Source organism: Rhinatrema bivittatum, chromosome 8, assembly GCF_901001135.1.
Source record: "Rhinatrema bivittatum chromosome 8, aRhiBiv1.1, whole genome shotgun sequence".
NCBI lineage: Eukaryota > Metazoa > Chordata > Amphibia > Gymnophiona > Rhinatrematidae > Rhinatrema > Rhinatrema bivittatum.
In genome coordinates this window covers 63,449,497-63,474,522 of record NC_042622.1, presented here as the reverse complement: position 1 = coordinate 63,474,522, position 25,026 = coordinate 63,449,497, and the positions used below count along the sequence as shown (strand labels likewise).

The 25,026-nt window shown below is 42.6% G+C and overlaps 1 protein-coding gene across 5 annotated transcripts in view; it reads left to right on the top strand.

Annotated features, from left to right (window-relative positions):
* The first annotated feature begins 7,104 nt into the window (after positions 1–7,104).
* The window catches only part of RALY (RALY heterogeneous nuclear ribonucleoprotein), a 918,689-nt gene continuing 900,767 nt past the window's right edge, over positions 7,105–25,026 (top strand). For 4 of the 5 annotated variants that reach the window (XM_029612733.1, XM_029612736.1, XM_029612731.1 and 1 more), the window contains exon 1: positions 7,105–7,239. The gene's annotated coding sequence lies outside the window, so the exon portion shown is untranslated. Of the gene's footprint in view, positions 7,240–20,060; positions 20,185–25,026 lie in introns of those variants that run through there. The other variant, XM_029612734.1, reaches the window with a different exon arrangement.

Sequence of the window (25,026 nt, the reverse complement as noted above, 5' to 3'; positions counted from 1 at the left end):
CGGGCGTTAGGGCCCTAACACCTGCGATAAGGCCCTAACACGATTTGATGAATGACCCTGAAAGATAGCCGGCTGAATTCAATAGTGTGGCTGCACTGTTGAATATACTTCCAAAGTTAGCCATATAAGTTTATCTGGCTAACGCTGCTATCTGGACAGTGTCTGAATATAGACCTCTATAAGTCTACATAACCTACTCCCCTTTCCATAATTTGTTTTTACTTTCAAGTATCATACATGGCCTCTGTCCCACCGGTTAACAGGGCTCAGGTGCTCACTCATGACTGCTGGGGCTACTTTCTCACCCCTGGGTTCTTTTGCCAACATCCTAGCCTCTGTCTCCTCCAGTGCTCTGCCTGCTGGGGACAGGTGCTTCCTGGTCCCTACCAGGGAGCCGTGCTCCAGGACAAGGGTCCATCTCCAAGCGCAACATGAATGACTATTGTCTCCTGAATGGGATAAATAATGTGGTTGTGGAGAGTTTATAGGACTTTAATGCAGTGGGCCAGACCAATATTCCATCAGGCTTAACATACTGTCTCTGGCAGTGGCCAATTTAGGTTACTTGGAAGAAGTATCCAACAGATCATAATGGTGAAATCCATTCTTTGTTGTTCGCTCACAGCAGTAAGAGACTGCATTCCCCAACCTCACCTGACTAGTAGTTGGTACAGGAGTTGTCCTTTACAAATTTGTCAAAACATTTTTTAAAAACCTAGCTTGGGGGAGGGGATGAGCATGATGACTGCAGGATGAAGAGTATGGGCCTTTCCCTGGAATGCTGTCCCTAGCTGCTGAATCTGGAACCTTCTTTCATGTTTGGTTTTCTCCTGTTATGCCATAACATAAACAGGTTATGAGAGTGTTCCCTTCAGAGGAAACAAGCAAACCACATTACGCAGTTTTTCTCTGTCATGATGTAGAGAAGCTCAAATGATGCCTCACCAGAGGAGTGTAGCGTGGGCAGTGTGGCAATGAAGCCGTGGATGGGAGTGCAGTAGCTGCAGGCTGTATCCCAGTGACCTTGAAAGCATTGCCATTCCTGAGGTATCACCTCCAGTTATTGTTGGAGAAGATTAGTGGCACCCAAATAACAATAAGTGTAAAACTACAAACACTGAAAATTATTACAATATTTAATGTAATGGTGACTCCCTATCATTTCTTGACCTTTTCCAGGTTACAGGAGATTTTTGCAAATTTGGGGATCCTCTCCCAGCTTTTGACCTTCCCCTTTTTGGGATTGGACTCAGGAGGTATAAATATTCTCCTGAGCATACTTTAGGCCTTCTTAGGTTGGAGATGGGAGAGGAGGAACTTTTTGGAGATGGTACTGTTGTCAGGCCTCATGGTTTATCAGTGGAACACATTGGAAGATTTTTGAGAATTTAAGAGCTGTTTGAAGAAGCTGGGATTTTTTTGTGATTTTTTACCAGTTTCCCCAAAGGTGGGGGTCAGACCCACCTTTGCGGGAGGGGCTGACTAGCTCAGTTGTTTGTCCTTGCACTAACTTAACCACGGGATCAGAGCTTGCTGATTTGGAAGAAGTTTTTTGGATTCCACTTATGAAGCAAAGTAGTTATTTCCCTTTTTGCCTTTCCAAAGTACACTTACCATCTGTGATCCATGTGATAGTCACAACCCCTTTGGATTACTGCAATTCACTGTGAGCCCAATTTTCAAAACTGTCCTCGGTACACAATTTGCACGAATAAGTGGACAAAGAAATTTATGAAAGTATTTTATAAACTGTGTGGCAAGTGCTATGCAATTTATAAAAAAACACATATTTCTACGCCAAAAGTACACATGTATGCTGCGGTAAATGTGTACACTTCCAATGCCAGAAATGACTTACTTTCTCTACCTATTTTATAAACATACATGTATACTTTAGGCTTGTAAAACTACATTAAGTCTGCCCAAAAATCCCAGATTTAAATGTGGAGGCAGATATTTTATAAATTATGCATATATACTAGGGATGTGAATCGTTTTAGGACGATTAAAATTATCGTCCGATAATTTTAATATCGTCTTAAACCGTTATGGAACACAATACAATAGAGATTCTAACGATTTATCGTTATAAATCGTTAGAATCGTGAGCCGGCACACTAAAACCCGCTAAAACCCGCTAAAAACCCCACCCTCCCGAACCCCCCCCCAAATAACTTAAACATTTCCTTGCCAAATCCTACCTCCTTCAATCCCCCACCCTCCCGAAATGACTTAAATTACCTGGGGGTCCGGAACGGCAGCGGTCCGGAACGGGCTCCTGCTACTGAATCTTGTTGTCTTCGGCCGGCACTGAACGACCTCCTGCAGTCGATCTCCTGCCGGCGCCATTTTCCGTACGGAAAACGATTCGCGGCGGGAAATCGCTCCCTGACCCCCGCTGGACCTCCAGGAACTTTTGGCCAGCTTGGGGGGGGCCTCCTGACCCCCACAAGACTTGCCAAAGTCCAGCGGGGGTCCGGAAGGACCTCCTGCCGTCGAATCCTGTTGGTCTATGGCCGCCGCCATTTTTCGGCGCCATTTTGGAAAATGGCGCCGGCCGAAGACAACAAGATTCAGTAGCAGGAGCCCGTTCCGGACCGCTGCCGTTCCGGACCGCCGCTGGACCACCAGGTAATTTAAGTCATTTGGGGGGGGTTCGGGAGGGTGGGGGATTTAATTTAAAGGGTCGGGGGTGGGTTTTAGCGGGTTTTAACGATTTTAACGATATATCACGATATTTTACCCCCCCAAACGGCAACAATACGATTCCCTCCCCCTCCCAGCCGAAATCGATCGTTAAGACGATCGAGGACACGATTCACATCTCTAATATATACCATTCTGAAAACATTTGCGCACATACTTGGACTCACCCATTTGCTGAAACTTCCATCAATTCACTAAGTCCTTCTCCAATTCACCTAAAGCCTCTAGCACTTCACACTCAACCCCCACCAGTTCACTCAGATCTCCCACCTAAAAAATACAGACAAAAGACAAGTCTGATTTTGATTGCGCAAGTCTATTAGCAGGTGTATAAATTTTCAGACATTTGGTAATATATGAATGTATACCTCTTACAAAATAGCATTTGCTTACATACTTCTGAACCCTGCCCTGGAATGCCCCCAAAACACCACTTTTTACCCCTAGCAAAATGTATGTGCCATACTGCACTTGTATGCATGATCTCAAGGTTTATAAAATAGCATATGCTACTTATGAACACACATGATAGTTTTACACGTGAAACCCCTTTGAAAATGCACTCCTATATGTAGAAATTAAATCTTCAATACTTTAAAAGCTTCAGATCATTCAGAACACTGCAGCTAGAGTACTGTATGGTCTAAAACCATACGGTCATATTACTCCGGCCCTTAACTCCCTTCATGGGAAGAGACCTTCTTTTTCAGTTTTTATTTTATTTTCTCTAGGAATTTATCAATGTTTATTATAACCAACATAAATGCAAAAAAATCAGTGGAAAAATGACTCCTTGATGTGGGCAGAGCAGGCAGCTCACCAATCATTGAAACACTGGAGGGGCGCCATGAAGACCAAAAGAGAGTACAATGAACTGGAAAAGTCCCCCAGGTGTCGAGAACGCAGTCTTCTCTATTGGCAAAGGTGTAATGCTCCTAGGCCCACTTAGATTCATCCTCCCTCTGAGCCTGCCTAAAATTCCCTAGATTATTCCCCAGTTTAACATTCCAAGGGAGCAGGTAAGACATTCTGGGTGGGTGGTTGTTCTCCCTCCAAATCTGAACCTTCATCCCCAGCTGCCTCTAAATGAGCAGCATAGGTGCATTTGTCCTGTTGGCATTGCCTCCAGGACTTAGGAGTCTTAGAGTCTTTATAAAACAGATCAGGATCATCCAATGGAAATATTTCTGGAAACACCGACTCTTCATGTTTGTGGCTGGATGAATCCGTTGTAAGCTGGTTCCAGAGGCATTTGAAGTTTGGACAGTCCCATCCAGTGATCACAAGGTAGAGTAGTCAAGGGAGTACTCCCATCTCAACCATATCTTGGCTGGCTTGGGTCTTCAGTCGTACATGGCTTTTTGGATATTGTCTATGGTCCCTGTGAATATAAGCCAGGGTTACTATCTTATGATAATCACTTTGTCAATAATCTTCCATGGGCTCACCTTGGTGTAGCCCTGCTTCTGGAAGTCCCTCAGATTGAAGTTGCTTGTGTGTTCCCCTCCATCTTCTCCTCTAGTGTTGCTCTAAGGGAAGAAACCGAACTCCTTTCCTTCTTTTTATTACCCCATTTTTGTTTGTGTGGGTAAGACTTAGGCCCACCCATCTCCCTGAGGTCCCACCCCAGAGCCCCCTTCAGCTTCCTAGTAGATAGGCATGATGGGGTGGGGGCCTAGTGGTTAGAGCAGCAGGCTGAGAACACAAAGAAGCTAGGATTCAAATCCACCTTGTGACCTTGGGCAAGCCATTTAATTTTCTATTGTCTCAGGTACAAACATAGGACCTGATTTATTAAGCTCTTTTCCCCATAGACACAGACTGGGAGAAAAACCTTTGTAAAGCAGGCCCATAAATTGAAAGCCCTCTAGGGACAGGGAAATATCTGCGGCTCTAGACTACAACTCACCTTGAGCTACCAATGAAAAAGGTGTCAGGAAAATTTAAGAACGTGATTGTCATTTAGTTTGCATTACTAGAAGTTGGGATGTGGTCTACAGCGGGCTGCTAATAGGCAGAGTAGAGGCATGCGAACACTGCAGGAGCCTCTGCAGGAGCCCAGACTCAAAGTTCTGGAAGACTCAGGAGAAATAGCTGTTGTTCATTTCAGATTAGTCTCTGGTTAAATCCCAGTATGTCCACAAGAACATAGAGCAACATGCATGTACAGTACTGTGCCTGTGGGGATATTTCTTTTTTAAAAGGTCACTCTGGTTTTGCAACAGTAGAGGACATTCAGGGCCAGCTTTTGGGGTTTGGAACCTCTGCAGTTGCCCGGGGTGCCAGCACCCTCTCCTGATGCAGCTTCTGAGCCAAAGAAGAGCCATGGTCACTCTTCTGATAGAAACAATGAGGAGAAGATATGGTGCTTAGTGCCACCACTCCCCCAGGGCCAGATTTAGCCATAGTCAACATAGGCACATACTTAGGGTGCCAAATTCTGAAGGCATGGCAAACTGGGACTCCCCCCTCCCTCCACTAATCTCTGATTTCCAGGGGAACCCCCCCCCCCTACACTGAGCTCTCTACCTATGGTAATGTTACAACCATCCCTTTCCCTCCCCCAGGAGCCCAGTGCTTCAAAATGCAGTTTCCTGTCACTGGCCCATCTCTCTCTCTCTCCCACGCAGTACTGTACATTCTTTCAACTGTATGGGAAAGAGAGCGCCAGAGAAAGAGAGATGCAGTAAGCCAGGAAACAATATTCAGAAGGAGGCAGGAAACAATATTCAGAAGCACTGGGCATGGCAGTCCAGGGTAGGAATGGTAGGTAAGAGCAAAGAAAGGAGAATGAAAGAAGAGGTAGGCGCAGGGATTTTAAGATGGGCAGGAATGGAAGGCTAAAAGTAGGAAGGAAAGGATGGACGGTAAGAGCGAAGCTACAGGAATGAAATTATTTTTTTTCACGGGAGGGGGGGAGGGGGGAGAGAGAGAGGAGGGGGACATGAAGGATAGGCAATTTCAATTTTTGCAACAGGATGCCGGTTAGCCTAAAGACAATCCTAGAACGCTGATTGAACGCTGCAGTCTTCCTTCACCTTCCACTTGAGATCCTGGTGCTTGACACTGAGTGGGCCCTACGGTGATTAATGAAGACAGCAACAGAAGCAGAAACACTGGGGCAGCCACACAAGAAAATCTCCTGGTCCTTGACCGAGCGGTGAAAGGCCTTTCCGCGAAGAACTCACCACAGAGATGAGGCTCACGTACAGAAGGACCGAGTCGGCTGCTTGCCAGCCGGCGTACGGCGCATCTTTAAACCACGTGCTTCAGCAGAAAGCATGGGAAGCCGTGATCTCAAGCCAGGGGGCGGGCAGCAGCAGATGAGGAAAAGTAGCAGGCTGCCAGCAAGCTGCACGCAATGAGAGGCTGGCAGAGGACAAGCCATAAAGCAGGTGCAGCATGCGGCATGCAAAGCCCCACGCGATCCAGGGCTGCCAGTGGAAAGCAGCTGCAGTAGAAACCCAGGCAAGCTGTCTGCAACTCTCCCAAAATCAGGAAGGCGAGGGGAGGCAGAAAAAAAACCGCGAGGAGTCCTTGCGATGAATCTCAGAGATTCATCTTTTTTCAGTGGCTGATATTCTCTCGGGCAGATAGAAGGAAAACATATTTTCTGACCAATGTATTGAAACGCTAATCTTCCCTTCTCCTCCCTAACCCAGATTTGTAGGAGTCTCCAGTGTAACATGATGAATGAATCTTACTGTTTGTGAAAGACAGACAGCACTTAAATCAATTTTAGCTGGCAGCAGCAGTTTGTCCCTGGTGTGTTTACAGACTCATTACCTAATTTTTTTTACCCCATTACCAATAAATAAAACAAATCTCCACGTGGTTAAAAAAAAAAAAGTGCATGGATTTGACATACATTTCTTTATCTGCCACATCTCTGCATACCAATCAGTCACTCTCCCGCGTCAAGAAAATAAGTCTAAGAGGATGGGAGCAACGAAACCAAACTCGACCCCACCAACATAAAGTTAAGCAACAATTGCATTGCATATTTACAAGAACATATACAATCAACCAGAGACTGCACATCAACCTCGTCTCCCATCATCACCTTTTCTGCCTCTCAGAGCCGAATCCTTTAATAAGCAGCCACTGGTCGCTTCCATTGCGACAGAGAGTGCCAGGGAGGGCACGCACTAATATTGAACACTGTCTACAACTTTGTAGCGATGTTTATTATTACCTCTCGGTATTTTCTTTTTCTTTATTTATTCTCTTTTCTCTTACCCAAGATGCGGGCTTGAGGTACGTTTCTTAATAAAGGGAGGTTTATTTAGAGAGCTGATGCTCCGATGGCTGCCTGTGCTCCCCTCTGGTAGGAATGGTTTGGCCGGGTGGGGGAGCGTACTCAGGCACCGCGAGCCGCCGCTTAGTGTGCTGCTCGGCTGAGGTGTAGAAGCCGAAGCTGGAGGTGCTCGCGCTGCATTCTGCCTTGCTCTGCTCTGCTCCTTCACACCTTGTCCCTCTAGCTCTTTCTTACTCACTCTGTGAGACATTTTTACCTCTGACATTTTCTTATTGGTGAGTATTTTTTGTCTTCTCTTTCTTCATCTTTTACTGTTTTTATTCTTTCGCTTTGAAAATTATTTCCAAGAAAGATCCTCTAACTGGAATATTTTGAATGCACTTTTTCCAGATGCCATTTGCAATTTGTGAGGTGCAACAATATATGTAATTTGCTTTTTTTTTTTTTTGTTTTTTTTATTACCTTAATTTTTTCCTTCTTTCCTTTAAGGTGATTTTTTTAAAGTAATATTTTTTTTAAACGTGTTTAAAACACTTTGTGAAATGTCTATTCTGTTCTGCAAGCTTTTTTCCCCCCTCTCTTACTTTTCTAGGAGGAACAAACGTCAACGCACTTTGTGTGACTACAGATATTTTAATTAATGTTTTTTTTATTTTTCATAAACTTTTTTAAACATTTTTTCTTTTCAATGTGCTTTCCTTAGAAGAAATAAATGAACAATGAGTGGACATTAAACTATTTTCTTTTTTTTTTTTTTTTTCTAATTCTTCTTGTTTGTAAAGTGTGTATTTGCCCTGAGGTATTCTTTAGCTTTTTTGGCGTTCCAAATTCGAAATGACACATTTTTAAATCATTTTGAAGTAGAATTTAAGAGTGAGAATGTGAAAGAGACCAGCATTGCATACAATGCAGAGAACTGGAGAAAGTTGAAATTACCTCGCCAGCATTACTGTTGCAACAAATTACCTGTGTGTTAGTTTACTCTTAAAAGAAATAAAACTAGGTGCAATAAATAAGTAAGGTTTGCCTAAGCATTTACCAGAAATGCTTTCTACATGGAACGTGGGTGAGAAAACCTGACAGGGTGTGTATATTTCCCTGAGCCTATCATGTAGTGTATTCATGTTGGATAAGGCATGGTTTGCCAAAGGAGTCTTTTTGATATTAATAGTTGCACTAAGGAAAATACTTCAGTGTTCCCTTATCATGTGTCATTCCAGGGCTGCAATAGCTCCTGCTTCTCTTATGCCTGTCGGAATCCTGTATAAGATGCTTTGTGCTGACACTATACCCTCTGAATGCACTGGCATAATCCCATGTCAGCACAGATCTTTCACAAACAAGAAAGCCATTTCCATAGTAGCTGTTCAGAAGTTAAGATATATTTTCCATTGTATTTCTACCTCAAAATATCTTTCCTTTTTATTGTTAGTTTTGTGTGAAAATAAGTTTTCATTTTCACAAGGTATTACATCTTAGTTTGAATCAGAGGGCTTATATGTGTGTGTGTGTGTGTGTGTGTGTGCATTTTGTTTATTCTCAAAGCAGCAGTTTTAAGTGACATGGCTAACACTGTGTACTGAGCTAATTTTCTGATAGGTCTAGAGCTTAAGTAGATGAGTTAAAGCATCTTAAAACTCAAGAGTATATTAGTGTGTTAAGGCTTAAACATATGATGTGTGTACTACACAAATTCCACACCTGAAGATTCTGGAAGTGGTTATACATATATATATTTATATATATAAACATTTCATTTCATGAATCTGCAGCATTGTTTCCATTGTCATAGGGCAAGGATGGTGAATCAATGTGGATTCAGATCCAAACCCTCTTGAGTGTTGTTGTCTAGATTTGATAAATTGGGCCATCCTCAGCACTATGCATACACCTTGCTGTTCTCTTTTGTGAGGTGATGGACTCTCAGGACTGTTAAACAGTCTCTTTTTTTTTTTCCTTGCACATTAGCTTTAAACAACTGGATCTCATCTTTAGCAGCTTAAAACTAATACACCATCTAGCTACTGAATACACTTGGACTGAATGGGGCATAAAAAACAAAAACAACCCCAGGATCTGTGCTAGAAGTCCAGCAAGATGTCCAGCATTTGGTTCCCTGAAATTCTCTTTCAAGGTTCAAAGTGCACCCTCAAAGTGTAGGAATGCCCATTTTGGGTACCAGAATGGCTGGTCCAATTTTCAGAATAGCTGTCCCAGTCTCGTGGTGCTTCAGTTTATATGTAGACCAGTGGTTTCATTTCCAAACTGGGCCATTGAGTATTTGAAGTCATTAGCCAAAATGACAAATTCAGATCTTTACTTAGGAAAATCCAAGTCAAAATCCAAACCTGGTTGGAGCCCAGTTTGCAACTTCTGTTGCACAGGCAATTGATCTCTTACCCTGAATGCATGGTCTGTCTTAGTCAGTTTGCTATAATACATGAGGTTGTGGAGATCTGTATGTATATGATGGATTTAAAAATATGCCTTGTGCAATCTGGACCAATGCATTAAAGAGCTATCCCTTTATAATAATAACCAATTCCATCTGCCTCTGTGAATGGTTCTTCCCCCGTTGTTTAATTAACTTAAAGAAAATAACACCAACTCATAACACCTGTATCATTTCTAGACTCATTGGAAGATGCCATATGCATAGCCTCTTGCACAGTGAGCCAACAGCAGTACCTGAATTGTAACATGCCTTGAACTTAGGTTTGGAAAAGGCGAGTAATTAAATCTAAAATCCAAATCCATGGCAGTGAGACCACTTTTATAATGCTGAGTATCTCTGACCAATCCCAGTTATAAATAGGGCTTACAGTTTTAAGGCATTAATTTGTGTGTATCTTTTCAAACATTTATTTTTAACATAAAATCTTGTATTTTTCCACTTTTATTACTTGGATTCTATAGCTCTGTGGATTGGGGATATTTGTACACCAGAACCATTGCTCATACTCTCTAAAATAGGAAAGATCCTGATCTTTTCTTTTACTTAGTTGTCAATATTTGAATTTCACAGCCTTCTGACACTCACTGACTTCTGCTCGAGCCTTCATAATCTCTAGCTGAGCGCAGCCCAAACTATACATGTGAGAGCTAGCGGGAAAGAGGGGAACATTCCATACTTGTTGTTATCTATGAGTGAGTCTTAAAATATCCCCCATCTTATTTTTGTCCATCAACAGTTTTTCTGAAGAGACATGCTCTCCCTCAGTCCCCTCCATCAGTGGCACTCCTGGACATTCATTTTATTCAAAGAAATTCAAATTTCAATGAAGTTTTCATTTTTCTATAAAAATGAAATAAAACCCCTTTAATACTAGTAAAAGGAGGAGTAGGAAAGGAAATGCTGGGGTTCAGTGTTTATTAAAGAAGGGGTTTAGTTGCACAGATTCAAATTCCCCATTTTGCATGCATGAGGAAATGGAGAAATCTGAATGGCTGAAGACTTGGGCGTTCACGTTTTGTCTTCAGAGGATGATTATGCTCTCCCTTTTTCCCTTGTGCTCTTTGTGCATTATATTTGCTAACTTTTTATTATTGGCCCTAATAACCATACAGCTCAAATGTCTTACCATTACACTGAAATGTAATTCTTATCTAAGAGTTTTCCCATTGATCAGTCCTTTGAAACAAGTACCATGCAGTAAACGGTCAAACCAGTGTAACACCCTATACATCAGTGATTAGCTTGGTGGGTCAAGAGTTGGTTGAGAGAGATAACAGGTCCATGGCTGCTTAGTTCTATAGCATGAGAAAGGAAGGGAGAAATGTGCTTTTCAGTAAAGTTGTTAAATATAGCTTTTTATTTTTAAGTTCTAGCTAAAACTGGGTCTCATGCTATTTTAACATTGCTAGGTTTGTAACCTGTCAGAACGAGAACTTTTTTTTGGTTTATCCATTTGAAGGAGTGAAAAGTAGGATAAAGTTCTTGATGTGTTCCTGACTGCAGATCTAAAAGGTCGTTTGGTGTGCATCAGGATGGGTTCATAAACCCAAGCTTTTGCTTCTAAATTTACAGGTTTTATTGGAAAAAACACACATAAATAGGTTTCATATGTACTGTATGCAAGTACAGTTAATTGGAAGATTGATAGCATGTAAACGACCATTTCCATTTTAATAAATATGTGAATAGCCATGTATAGGATGAGAGAGATGTGAATATGTGGATAGCCATGTATAGGATGAGAGAGATCTTGGTAATATATGTGGGATTTGGAATGAGAATTTCATAATGATGTGTGAATATTTTATGACAGTTCCCTTAATCCCCTCTCCCACCCTTTCTAATACTTACAAATTAACTTGTCCTAAACAGGGAAACTGGATATTTATTAAGATATAAGAGGATATTACCAAATTAACAAACAGTTTAAATATTGCAGTTATATTATTGAAATGACACCAGCACTACACACAGTTCTCCATGTGGTTGCAGTCCAAAAAAGTTTATAATCTTAAATTTTATCATTGCCCATGGTGGAAAGGGAGATCAACTCAAGATCTTCAGATTTCCAGTCTCATCCTTTATGGTGCTTCTCTGCCAGCATCCATTAATTCAATGACTGTATCAATAATAGGGCTAATGTAATAAGAACCGCGCTGAAATCTGTACTGTTTTTCTGTGCGTATTTTTTTTTTGAGCGCACGTAGCAAGAACAGGTGGCACCATGGGATGTAATAAGAGAATGGCATGCAAATGAGAGACACGCAAAAAAAAAAAAAAAACAACCCAAACCCTGTGCAAGACCAAATGCATGTGCCAATACCTGCACTTAAGCCCCAATGTAGAAAGCTACAGGGAAAACAGCCACTAAAAAAAAAAAGGGTTCGGAGTAAATCCTAGTTTATGTATGCAAGAAGCCCCTCTGCACCTCTGGATAAGTGTCTTAATCTGCCCTTTCCTGGTGAACAAATTCTGAAACGAAATTTGCGTCCGTGCAGTTTACTGTTCGAGATGTGCAGTCGTGATGGGAGCAGGGGTTCGCCAGTTGTGATTGCCAGAAACCCCTCACCAGGGTAAAACATTTTAGCTGAGGGCCATGGGTTGTATATTCTCTACATACAGGAGGGCCCTGTTATGGGCACTGCAATCTGAGTTATCACACTACTGCCGTAATAAGGTAACACTTTTACAGACTGCTCAGAGCATTAGCTCAAGCCCTAATGTTCATCACTTGCTTCCTTGGTGGAGCTTGCATTTAGTTCTGAGGGAGGTGTGTAGCCAGTCTTTGGCCCGGTAATCAGTTTAGAAGATTGACTGGAGCAGTGTTTGAGAGCCGTTATGCAGCAGAATTTAGTCACGGTTGGCATGGCTTATGTATCAGACAGGTGCTTTAACTTATCTCCTGCCCTGACCCAGGTGCTAAAAAACCCACTTAAAAAAACTCGCACTAACCAATCTCCCTGCTAGCACGGCTCCATGGGATTGCCCATGAATAGATAATTGCCTCCTTTACATGCCATTTGCATGCACTTGCGCTAAACCTGCCTTGGGTTTTTGAGCAGGTTTGTGCGCACATTTTTCCCATGCTGAATGTGTTATTACATTCATGCATAAGATCAGTGCGGAAAACCCGCGGCAGGTTCAGCACAGCTTATTACATTGGCCCCTTGTTAATGTATGTTTGCTCCTTGTCATCACCCCACTGGAAAGCGGAACAGTACTAGCTATATTCCTCGATGTCAGCTTCCCATTTGATGCTGTTGTTTCCACTTTTGGTCTATGTTTTTGCTATCCTTTTTTCTTCTTGTATTTGTCATATTTTTACTTTTTTTTGTTTTTGTGTTTGCAGAATCAGGTATGCACCTTTCTAATTGTGGTGGTGCCTACTGTTTTGTTACGTTTTTATTCTCCTTCCCTGTGTCCACACTCTGTTTATGCCTTTCTTAAGCTTTGTGCTTGTTGCAGTGATGGTCAGATAAAATGTATTTTTAGCACCCCCCCCCCCCTTTTCCAAGGAAGTTCAATGTGGCTTATAACATTTTTTTTTTTTTAATTTAGACACAATAATTCCCTGCCCTAAAATGTTTAGCATCTTTGTGGGACCTGAGGGAGCAGAAAACAAATTAATTTGCCCCAGAGTAAGAGTATGGGTGGAAGAAGTGGGATTTGAACTCTGGCTTGCAGTTCATTGCCCCTACCACACCTTCACCTCATGCAGCCTCGCTCTCCTTTAAACAAAATCAAAATCAGCTTTCAACTTAACAAGAGAAGAAAAAGTTGGGATCACACTGTTAAGAAGATAAGCGGCAGGAAAGGAAATAACCAATGAAAATTACCAGTTCCACTCCAGTGAGGTTTCAGGTGATTTTTAATTTTATACTTTTCAGTAATTAGGGATGTGCTCTCATTTTAAAATGACAGGAAAACACCAAGGATATTTTTTTTCATTTTGTGTTATTTTCCAATCTTAAAGGACACAAAAAAAGAAACAAAATCAAAAGAAATGAGAACTTTCTCCATGCACATCCCTCACAGTAGTAGAAAACTACACTTGCACAAGGTTCAGATGCTCATACAAATGGAGGGCAACATACGGCACACCTCTTTTTCGTAAGTCACATCCCCTTTAAAAAAAAAAATTCTCTCTCCTGCCCATTCCTCAGCTGATTGCGCATAGGGCCTGATTTACTAAGGCTTCTTTACCCCATTCTGTCTCTATGGACTAAAACCACAACAAATCAAGCCTGTGTGAAGTTCATAGTAACTTAGTAGATGATGGCAGAAAAGGACCATTTGGACCTTCCAGTCTACCCATTTCCTGTCAACATTGCAAGGATATATTCCAGCTGCCAAGCATAGAATGTGACCACTTGTTAGACATCTGCCCTTATCCAGGACAGTCCTTGTCATCTTCCTCATTTGTACTCTGTCATCTTGGACAGATGAGCATACAAGATCCCTTGCTTAGTTCACACCCAAGCACCTTTCCCTTCCTATGACTAACCACAAAGATTCTCACAGATCTTTGAAGCTCGTGCTGTTTTGCTGCTTTTATGTGCATCTGTGTGACGCCTCTATGGGGTTCAGATGTAGATCACTCTTCAGCGGTTTGTGCTGTATTCCTGCTGTATATGCGTAAGTGTGATGCCTGCAGGAGGTTTTGATGATGAATGGGTACAGCAGAGCCTTGATTTATAACGATGAGAATGGCAACAACTTCAAAAATTAAATAAATGACTAGAACAAAAAATAGAGGGAATTTAATTATTTTAACTTTCAGTTTTTTCTCTAAATATTTTGAGCTCATGCTGCTGCTTTAAAGAGATTATTTCAAAATAAAAAAAAAAAGGATGCTCTACTTTTATTGTAAGAGTGATGAGGAATCCCCTAATGTTCTCTGGAGCTGCTCATCACATCCTGCCCTCACAGTCTGCTGTAGCTGACTTGTGGCATTAACTGTGAGACTGCTGCAGCACATACCACAGAATGCAGTCAGTGGATCCCCATGCAGCATAAAGGGAGCACTGCTACATACGTGAGGTAGTGGTATCCATACCCTTCACTAGGTCTGGATTTCTGGATAGACAAACTGTGTGAGTTAAACTGGCTCTTCTAGTTCTGTATTTAAATACATCTCATGAATATTTATTGTGGAGATCCTGTAAGAAAAAATCTGGTTGAGGGTCTGGGGAACCACATTTGGAAACCCACTGTATTGACCCATTCCTGTACCCTTGCCCATTCAGGTGTCCCCTGGTATTGAGGCGGTTGAGGGCAAGAAGACAGGAGGGTGTAGTGTTGGTGACTTACCATCACTTTTTAACTGTCATACATTTATATCCATTTTCCTAAAAAAAAAAAAAAATTCAGAGCACATCACAAACACAGAATTTTTCAAAAGAAGCACAGGGAAAGATTACATCTACAGATGGTGCCCCTAATCTGAAACAGTTATCTTAAAAATAACCTTTCCTTACCAATAAAATATAAATTAATGTTTAGCGACTGATTTGCTAAGGTGTTTTCCCATTCTGTGTCTATGTTGGGGTGGGTGAAAGCTTTAGTAGATCAGGCCCTTAGTCACACTCTTCTGTGATTCTGGCAAGACCTTGATTCTGTGATTTCCGTTTGAAGACTTGTTTAAAAGGAGCTGGAAATCTTTGCCTCACAAAGTTTGCCAGGTTAGCATTTCTGAAGGAGGCTTTTCTTTTTTTTTTTTACTGGATATATTGTTTCCAGCACTCATTTGCGCTGCCTTGACTTATGGGTTGATTTCTTATGTTCCAAAGAGCCTCGCTGTGAACTTCAGCAAAGGAAAAAGTGTCAAATTGGAGGAGGCAAAAGCAGCTACAAGATTTTGAAACTGAGCGGTTGATCTTTAATTCAGAAATGGACTGGTCTCTTTTTTTCTTTTCAGCATGCTAACACAAGCTGTGCAGTCTTTCACAGGAAACTTATAGTGCTTGGGTGAAAGCAGCAAACCTTCAACAACAATGAAGTCCTCTATATTTTTATTATTATTCTTTTATTTTTTTTTTTACCCTTCGCCCTTCTTGTATTGAAAACTGGTTGCTTTTCATCTTCTGAACTCCTGTTCATTGCCCTCACTCACTGTGGGTTAGATAAAAGAACTCTCTTCCTTGCAAACCTGTCATTATGGAACTTGCATGCACTGGATCCATCAGAGCCTGTTCACTGCCTATAGCTGGGGGGGAAAGGGGTAATTATTTAAAAAAAAAAAAAAAAAAAAAAATCAGCCCAAGTCCTTGGCCTGCATAGTGGCTGAATGGTAATTGTATACTGCCATGAGGAAGGCCCAGGTTGGATTCCCAGGCCTAGTTTCTGCTCCCCAGACAAGCCAGGGTTGGGAATGCTGTGAAGGCAGAATTCACAGCTGAAGGAGAAGGAAGGGTACTCTCTGCCATCACTTAAGTCAGGCCAGTAGGCATCACCCTTAGACGGTAACTTTTAAACATCCACGTAGGCATACATGTATGTGCGTATGGCTGCTCACGCAAATAGATGAGGGCTTTTATAACACTCACGAGTATATGTGCGTATGATATAAAATCGGCTGTACGCACGTATCTGTGCGTGCAATTTTTTTGGATGCATGCAAATGCCGGCTCTACCGCATAAGTGGGGGAATTTGTTTAGATACGTGCGCCAATGCAATTACTTGTTTCAAATAGTTCGTTCCCAGTTCACCCAGGTAAAGGCTCCTGACTTCCTAACCCCTCCCTTTTACCCTATTAGCCCCAACCTTTCAAACCCGAATGACTAGCCCTGATTTTTTTATTTCAAAACTTACATGCCATCCAGAGCAGAAGTAAAGTTACATGGTGGGGCACCCCGGCAAGGGATTGTGCACATAAATACTTACACGCAGATTTCAAGTGAGCTTTCTGGACTGCCCATGTCCCACCCATGCCCTGTCCCTTTTTCCCACTTTTTGATTTGTACTCATATCAGGAGATACGTGTGAACTCGGGCACTTCTTAAAATCTGCGTGGCGTGCGCCGGCCTGAGACGTGCATATCTCCCAGCTTTGGCACGCTTAGGACTTTTAAAATTCACCTTTTAGTGTGCTTGTACACCAGACTCTGGAGCTGGCAGATCATTACATCAAAGATTGAATGCTAAGTGGGTTATAAAAATAGGCAAAAAAAAAAAACCCCAAACACTTGGGTGGATGCAAATGAAGACTTTTGGGGTTGTACAAAGGAGACACTGCTGGCCCAAAAAAAGCCCAAGTCTACAAATAGGGTTCTCCAATTTTGACACACAAAATCCCTCTGCAGGAGGAGTGCCGTAAGCTCCAGGAGACCCGTTGGTGTTTAGGAGTATAGTAAAAATCCTGTTCCTGTGTGGAATTTCAACAGACTTAGGTTTTCATAACAAAAACGGAATCATCACTGAATCAGCAGGATTGGTTTGACAAGGTCAAAGTGATCATCACACTATTTAGTAACTAGCAGCAGTGATCATTAAAGTATGATTTCTCTGTGTCACTGGCCATAGACATATTACCTCACAGCATTATGGCTTCAGTTCTGTAAAATTCCTAAGTGTGGTACAATGGCTGAATGCTTGGAGCTGTATGGCCTGTGGAATATTTTTCTCATGCTGCATGAAAAGTTTAGTCTTACAGAAATTTCCACATATCCTTAATTTTTCCTGTACTTCCAATTTCCTATGTGCAGTATATGTTTCCCTTTGAGAAAGTGCTGATTGTGTTACAAACTGTTGTGCTGGTCAACCATCTTTCTTGTCTTTGATCATCTTTTTTGGCCATTTTTATTATTTTATCTTGATAGGAAGCCTTTTTTTTTTAATTCTTTCTGGGCAGGATTTGGTTCAATGCATGGATTGTTTTTCCTCCAGCATCCTAACGGTTTGATGATTACTCACCTGAACATTGGTGAATGCAGTACATGGTGATTCTTGCATATTCTCTGGATTGCATGGAGAATTATTTATATATGCACTCTCTCAAACTTTTCTAGCCAAGGCTCAATGCACATCTCTGCACCTGTGCTACTTATTGCCTTCTTACAATCTTTCTTCCTTTCAGTATGTAGGTCCAGACAGCCTGTTGAGAGAGAGAGAGAGAGAGAGAGAGAGAGAGAGAGAGAGAGAGAGAGAGAGAGAGAGAGAGAGAGAGAGAGAGAGAGAGAGAGAGAGAGAGAGAGAGAGAGAGAGAGAGAGAGAGCCTTACTATAGTGCCTATGCCCTACATAGGTATTTTAACCCCTATAGGAGGGCCACCTACTAACTCGGGGTGGGGATTAGGTATGAGCGTCGGGGGTTGGGGGCCACTTTCGCATTCCACATGAGACCTACGGACTGAACAGTGGTCTCTAGTGCAGATTTGCTGGCCGTCGGAGTGAGGACGCTCACTCCAAGCGGAGATTTGGCCAACATTCTCTCCACCTAGCATGTTGTTGCACAGGTAGAGTGTCCATCAAGCTAGGTAGAGAGAACATTGCCCAAACCACTTCTTGGAGTGAGCGTCCTCACTCCGACAGCCAGAAAATCTGCACTAGAGACCACTGTTTTGTCCGTAGGTCTCATGTGGAATGCGAAAGTGGCCCCCAACCCCCGACGCTCATACCTAATCCCCACCCCGAGTTAGTAGGTGGCCCTCCTATAGGGGTTAAAATACCTATGTAGGGCATAGGCACTATAGTAAGGCTCTCTCTCTCTCTCTCTCTCTCTCTCTCTCTCTCTCTCTCTCTCTCTCTCTCTCTCTCTCTCTCTCTCTCTCTCTCTCTCTCTCTCTCTCTCTCTCTCTCTCTCTCTCTCTCTCTCTCTCTCTCTCTCTCTCTCTCTCAAAAGTGCCAAATATCGTGCACCGCGATACATGGAACCGGCAAATATTGTGCACCGCGATACATGGAACCGGCAAATATCGTGCACCGCGATACATGGAACCGGCAAATATCGTGCACCGCGATAAAACACTGAATGAATCATCGTGCAGTGGGAAAACATCGCGTGTGGCGCTAATGTTTTCGCGAATGGCGAAAACATCGCCGCACACGATGTTTCCCCACTGCACGAAAGAAGCCTCATTTGCATTGGTAACGCCCCCTAATGCGTTACCAATGCGATATTGGAAAATAAGGCCCTTAGCTGGCTAGGTCATCTGGCTAACTCTAAATTGGAGGTAGCCGGTTAACTTAGCTGGCTAACTCAATTCCTCCCAGTTATGCCCTTGGAACACCCCTAATTTAGGATAATTTCTAGCCTCCTAATTTATTAGGCAGCTAGAATTTAGCCAGATATGTGCTCAATATTCATTTAGCCAGCTAACTGCATTTGTATATGGACCTCCACATTGTTGACACTTTCATGCCAGCTCACTTAAGGCCTTAAATATCTTAGATCTAATCTAGTGGATTGTAAACCTATTCAAACCTTACATTCCACAGAAAATAATCTATTTATAATGTCCCTCTGTAGGTGAATCTAGGCTGGTATATACTAGTCAGAACTTTCTCAAGTATGGTACCCAAGCTCTAGAATAGCCTGCCAAGATACATTCATTATTATCAGGTTATTAGGAAAAGAGCAAAAGCCCAGTTGTTGGACTAAGCATTTAAGTAAGTCTACTAAAATAAATGGCATTGTTTCTCAGATTGTATATCCTTAAATATAGTATTAAATGCAAGGGCTAATCAATTATCTTTATTTATATTTTCCTTGCCTAAGGAGAATGTAGGAATTTATACATTGGCCACTGTTGGAAACACGATACTGGGCTTGATTGACCTTTGGTCTGATCCAGTATGGTAAATCTTATGTTCTTGTGAAGATTTACATCTAGATTTTATTAAGATACTTCTTGTCTCTTATTGTGCTACCAAAATATGGTTGTTGCCACTACTGGGAATATTTCCTGACACTTCTATGTTTTTATATTCTAATGTATTATTTATGATTTTTACTGTAATCCTTGTTTAAATTTCAGTTGTATATACACTATATATTATTGTATGAAGTCATTATATATTGTTTTATACGCTGCTTTGGGCTTATGAGGATTAGCACTCTCCCCTGAGTCAACTCTCTGGACTTCCAGTTAGAGAAATTGGGAAATTATGCTGTGCTAGACCTTTTTTTTTAATTGTATCTTTCTTGTTGCCTGTTTATCTTCCCCCTTCATTCTCCATGTATCATGTCTGGGAACTGTTCTCAGCTCTCTGTACGGGCCCGCTAGACATATTCCATATTCTGCTGACACAGTACAGGAGATATACACAAGCACTCATTCTTTTTGTTTATAGTATTAGATGGCAGGTAGAGGCAGGAAGAACCAGGACACATTTCAGACAGGTGATAAGTTTCACACAAAGAGACTGAAAAGTTTTTTGTTTCATTTTTGGGGAGGGGGGATGGGAAGTTATGTTGGCAGAAATGAAGGAAAAGGACGCATAATAATTTCCCTGTGCCTAGTTTATTTTAACTTTGTGTATGTCCCATCAAGGCTCCTTTCCGTGTTCTTTTCTATTTGTCCCTCATTAAAGAGCTCATATGTGTGACTGCCAGTATTTTAGTTATTTCCTATATTTATTCTTTTATATAGGCATCACAGCTACATGACTCATTTGGTGGAAGTAATGGTCTGGGAACCAGGAGATATTAGGGATGTGCAGAGGAAAAAGAAACGTTGCTATTCGGTATTTGTTGCTCCGGGACCCAAATCCGTTGCATCCGTTTTTCATAGGGGGAAACTGTTCATCTGCGGGGAAGGTGTCTCCAGGTAAAAGTCCTTCACAGGGGACCTATTCTCTCTGTGCTTACCTCCCGAGGACCATTCCTCTTGGGTTTGTATAGCTGGTAAAGAAATTTCTCAGCCTTGTAACTAAGCAATTATCTTTTTATTCAGTAACAGTAGGAAATAAGAGACAGTTTAAGAATGCGAGAAATACAGTCGATTCTCGGGAGTAGTTTGAGACAGTTCCAATAATGACTTGTCCCAGAATTTGTCCATTAGTTACATTCGGTATTCATTTTCCATTAAAGTTGGAAAAACAAAAAAAAAACCCATCCCAACCCTTTAAATTTAATTAACTACAACCTCCCACCCTCCTGACCCCCCCCCCCCCCCCCAAGACTTGCCAAAAGTCCCTGGTGGTCCAGCGGGGGTCCGGGAGTGATCTCCTGCACTTGGGCCATCAGCTGCCAGTAATCAAAATGGTGCAGATGGCTCTTTGCCCTTACTATGTCATAGGGGCCAACCAATGGCACCAGTAGCCCCTGTGACATAGTAAGGGCAAAGGGCCGCCAGCTGCCAGTAATCAAAATGGCACCGATGGCCCTTTGCCCTTACTATGTCACAGGGGCTACAGGTGCCATTGGTCAGCCCCTGTCACATGGTAGGAGCAATGATTGGCCAGCGCCATAGTGGGCCTTCCATTGTGCCTACCATGTGACGGGGCCTACCAATGGCACCGGTAGCCCCTGTGACATAGCAAGATCAAAGACTATCGGCACCATTTTGAATACTGGCAGCCGACGGCCCAAGTGCAGGAGATTACTCTTGGACCCCCACTGGACCACCAGGGACTTTTGGCAAGTCTTGGGGGGTCAAGAGGGTGGGGTAAATTCGGTAATGATACGTTGCATTCGTGGGGGTTCGTCATGCGTTTCGTGAACCCACGAATGCAACGAATAGGGACCTTGCCATTGCGGATTGCTCATACTTTCAAAACGAATGTACATCCCTAGGAGATATGAGTTTGGGTCCTACTTCTGACATTAATTGTGACTTTTGTAAAGTCACTTTTACTCCTATTGCTTCAGATACCCACTTTGACTTTGAAAAGTTTTTTTTTGTGCAGGAATTCATTGCATCTTATGAAACCTGTATGACATAAAAACACCAGTATAAACATAGTTCCAGCTAGATGGTCTTATAATGTTGCTATGTAGCCAATTACTTGGTGCAGCTGAAAGATTTGTAGTAGGCTTTCCTTTTTACAGACAATGGTATTACCTCAGCAGCACTCATAGCTGCAGAAACTGGAGCATGAGTCACAGATCAACCATCTGCTAAATTACCAAGATCAAAGACTGCCATGCAAAGGGAATATTGCCAGCTATGTGGCCTCTTTGGTCTTCTCCTGCCCAATCCTTGGCCTCAATAACAGTTTAGGGGTAGATTCTGCCCCCATTTGAGGAAAAAGGCTACAATCCTACTTTAAAATTCCTTGCACTCCTTTCTTGGATAGAGTATGAGATTGGTCCAGTTAGAATGATGAACAGTGAGTCAGAAGAATTCCTGAAACTCATGGGTTAAAGCCGGGGCAGGCAACTCTGATTCTGGAGTGCCACAAACAGATCTGGTTTTCAGGAGATCCATAATGAATATGCATGAGCTTTATTTGCACTGTCTCCATTGCAAATGTACATCTACCATTATATTCCTTACTTGGGTACATCATATTGTTGTGGTATTCAAATGTTGTTGTTTTTGCATTCTTGTATTGACATCTTATTTTTTTTTTATGGACATTTTTCATTATGTTTAATATAAATATTAGGTTCTTTGGCATTCCTGATTTTGGAATTTATTTCCTCTGCCAAAGGAAATACTAATATTGATTTTCATACTCTGAGCAAGCAATGTCAAAATATCAACATATATAACACATGTATTGATTTTTACACATTTCTAAACCACTAGTCCTATAAATAAATGGTCCTAGTGGATAACAAGTTAAAAAAATAAAATACAACTATTCTTCTGTCTAAGCGCCAAAGGAAGAGCATGCCAAAGAAAAGGTGCCTGGTAGCTAAAGGTAATACAAGAAGAGGTCTCTAGTCTAATTATGAAAGGAGAAGAAATAGTGAGTAGATTCATAGAAATGTGATGGCAGAAAATGACCATATAGCCTATCTAATCTGCCTATCCACACCAAATATCCAGCTTTTCAGTCACTACCACTGCCTCAGAAATCTTTGAGGGAAATTGGAGCCAGTGACTGTAGTAATCTTGATCCAGCTGTCATCTTGAGGTCCTTTTTCACCTTCTCTTCTGCTTGAGTTTTCCATCTTTGATGCTTCAATAAGCATATCATTGATATAGACCTAATTCTTCTGGATGCTTCTCAGTTTTGCAATCTCCTCTGAGTTCTGCCACTTGTTTCATGAGGGATTTGATCTGCAGACATCTTTAACATCTGTCTGGACAGTAGTAGAAGTAGTAACAGTAATGACAGCTTTGGTGATACAATGCTTCTCGGCATTCTTCAGCAGTTGGGAACTAATTGATACCTGTTGAAAGAAATGAGGGACTTTGGTAAGTTTTTTTCAACTGTCCTTTAGATTCCACTATCCTGTAGAATCTAAAGACCACCTTCACATTCAGAGCTGCTGTTTGTAGTCTTATTCGCTTGCTTACTTGTTGCTTGGAAATATTACGTTTCTTATCTTATTCTTTCAAACTACAGTATATATTTGTAAATCTATGGGGTGTGTATTTTAGTATAGCTCTCTTTGTAGAAAGCAATTAGAAATAACTACTACAAAGATTAAATATGATGCTACCAATCAAATTTTCCTCAGAAATGTACTTAATTTGTTCTATTTGTAGATGACCAAAAAGTTGACCTAAATAATTTGCCATTTCTCTCCTTCCAGGTACAAAGCAGTACTTTCTCCAAGTGATGATTAGTAATTTATCCTAATCTATGATATTAATCTGTTTACATAGTGTTGCGTCGGAGGTGGACCCTACGGGTCCCCACCGTCAGCAGGTGGAGTGGGCTGAGAGGCAGAGGCCGCTGGAGCTTCACCTTTACCAGCCCTCGTTCCCTGTGGGTTGAACCTTTGGGTGCCAGGGCCAGCAGGACTTAGGTGGGCCTCGAGGTTGGTTAGCAAGAAGAGTTGGTTCAGCCCAGAGACAGCAGACGATAGGTGGGTAGTCCTACTCTGGACCGGGTAAGGTGCTGGAACTCGGGCACCAATGGAACAGAGATTAGCTGAGGGCGCTCGAGCAAAGGTAGGCCGAAGCCTAATAAGTCCACGTCCAGGGAGTAGGATAGGAGAGGCGTCAATTACAGGCTTGGATCAGGGCCGGCGGTAAAATGGAGGTCATGGCAAGCAATGCTGAGATCTGATCACAGAGAAGTCAATAGCGTTAGTCAATCAAAGCAATGGTCAAGGTCTGGAGATAGGCTGTAGCGTAGTCAGGCGTAGCAGAGTTCTGGGTCTGGAGATAGGCTAAAGCGTAGTCAGGCGAAGCAAAGTTGATATTCATGCAGTCAATCCAAAACATAGACAGGGCAGGAATGAAGAGAACAGAAACCGGGAACAACGAGGGTCAGGAACGAAGAGTAGAGATGATTCTCTAGCAGCAAGTATTCGAGCAGCGAGGAGACCTGTTGCAAAGGCAACACTATGGAGCGAGTCCTGAGCTTAAATACACTGAGGAGTTTGACATCATCATCCGGGGCTGCGGCCAGGTTCCCGCCGCGGGCCTTTCATAAGGATCAGCGATGCGTGCATGCTGTTATAAACTGTAAAGGTTGTGGGTGGATCCTTGGACCAGTGGCAGATGACCATGCCCATGGGGGGAAGTCCTGAGAGGGGGCCACAGGTCAGGCTCATCGTTGGAGACACACACACAGAAAAAAGATTTTATTAACAGTTCTAATGTTCGCCACAGGTGGCAGTAGTGAGTAATACTTGGCACTGAAGGCTAGCAGAACAGGCAATCACAGAGGGCAGCAGTGAGTAGAATCTACAGCAGTGCTGAGTAGTCCTGTTCCACAATGGAGGAAAAGCAGTTCCAATGCAGATAGCCAGAAAGGCTGAAGGTAAGGTACTGCAAGATGGTGGTAATTACTCACTCTTCTTATAGCTGTGAGGATGGTGTTCCAGCAGATGGTAGAGGAAGCAGATACCAAGATATGCACTCAGGCCCTCAAGGAGAGAGTACCTGGACAGAGAGTAGGTACCTGAAATAGACAAAGTAGGTAAAGAAAGCATTGGGCCCCCGAGGAGCGGGTACCCAAGGAAAAAACCCCGGAGGGTGGAGAGAACCTCCAGAAACAGCAGGAGCAGCAGAGAAGCTAAGACCAAGCGAGTCCTTGCTAACTCAATTCAGTCAGCAGTGAAGCAAACTAATATACTCCCAGGAAGGGGCGGAGTCACTGGAAAGGGCCGCCCTTCCTGAGTAGTTCCTCTTTAAAACCAGGGCTGGCTTTGCTGCATGATTCTAGAGGACATTGAGGGCAGAGCCTTTGTTTCCGCCGCGTCTCAAACGTGGTCGCAAGCCCCTTGACCTTGCGGCAGCCCCTGTGAATCGGCAACGCGTCAGATCGTGGGCGGAGAGGGTAAATTGAGTCAGCCTCCTCGGCTGACAGGCGTAACACGTGCCTAGGGAGGGGCACGGCGCCGGTAATGGCTACGCAGAGAGGCCTGACGAGCAATGGCATCTTGACCTGAGACGCTGTTGGTGTTTGAGGTAGTAGTGGGTGGATCCTTGGGCCGGTGGGCAGATGACCACACCCCCGGGGGATGATCCCGAGAGGGACCACCGGTCAGGCTCAGAGTATGGAGACACACACACTAGTTTATATTAGACAGTATATGGAAC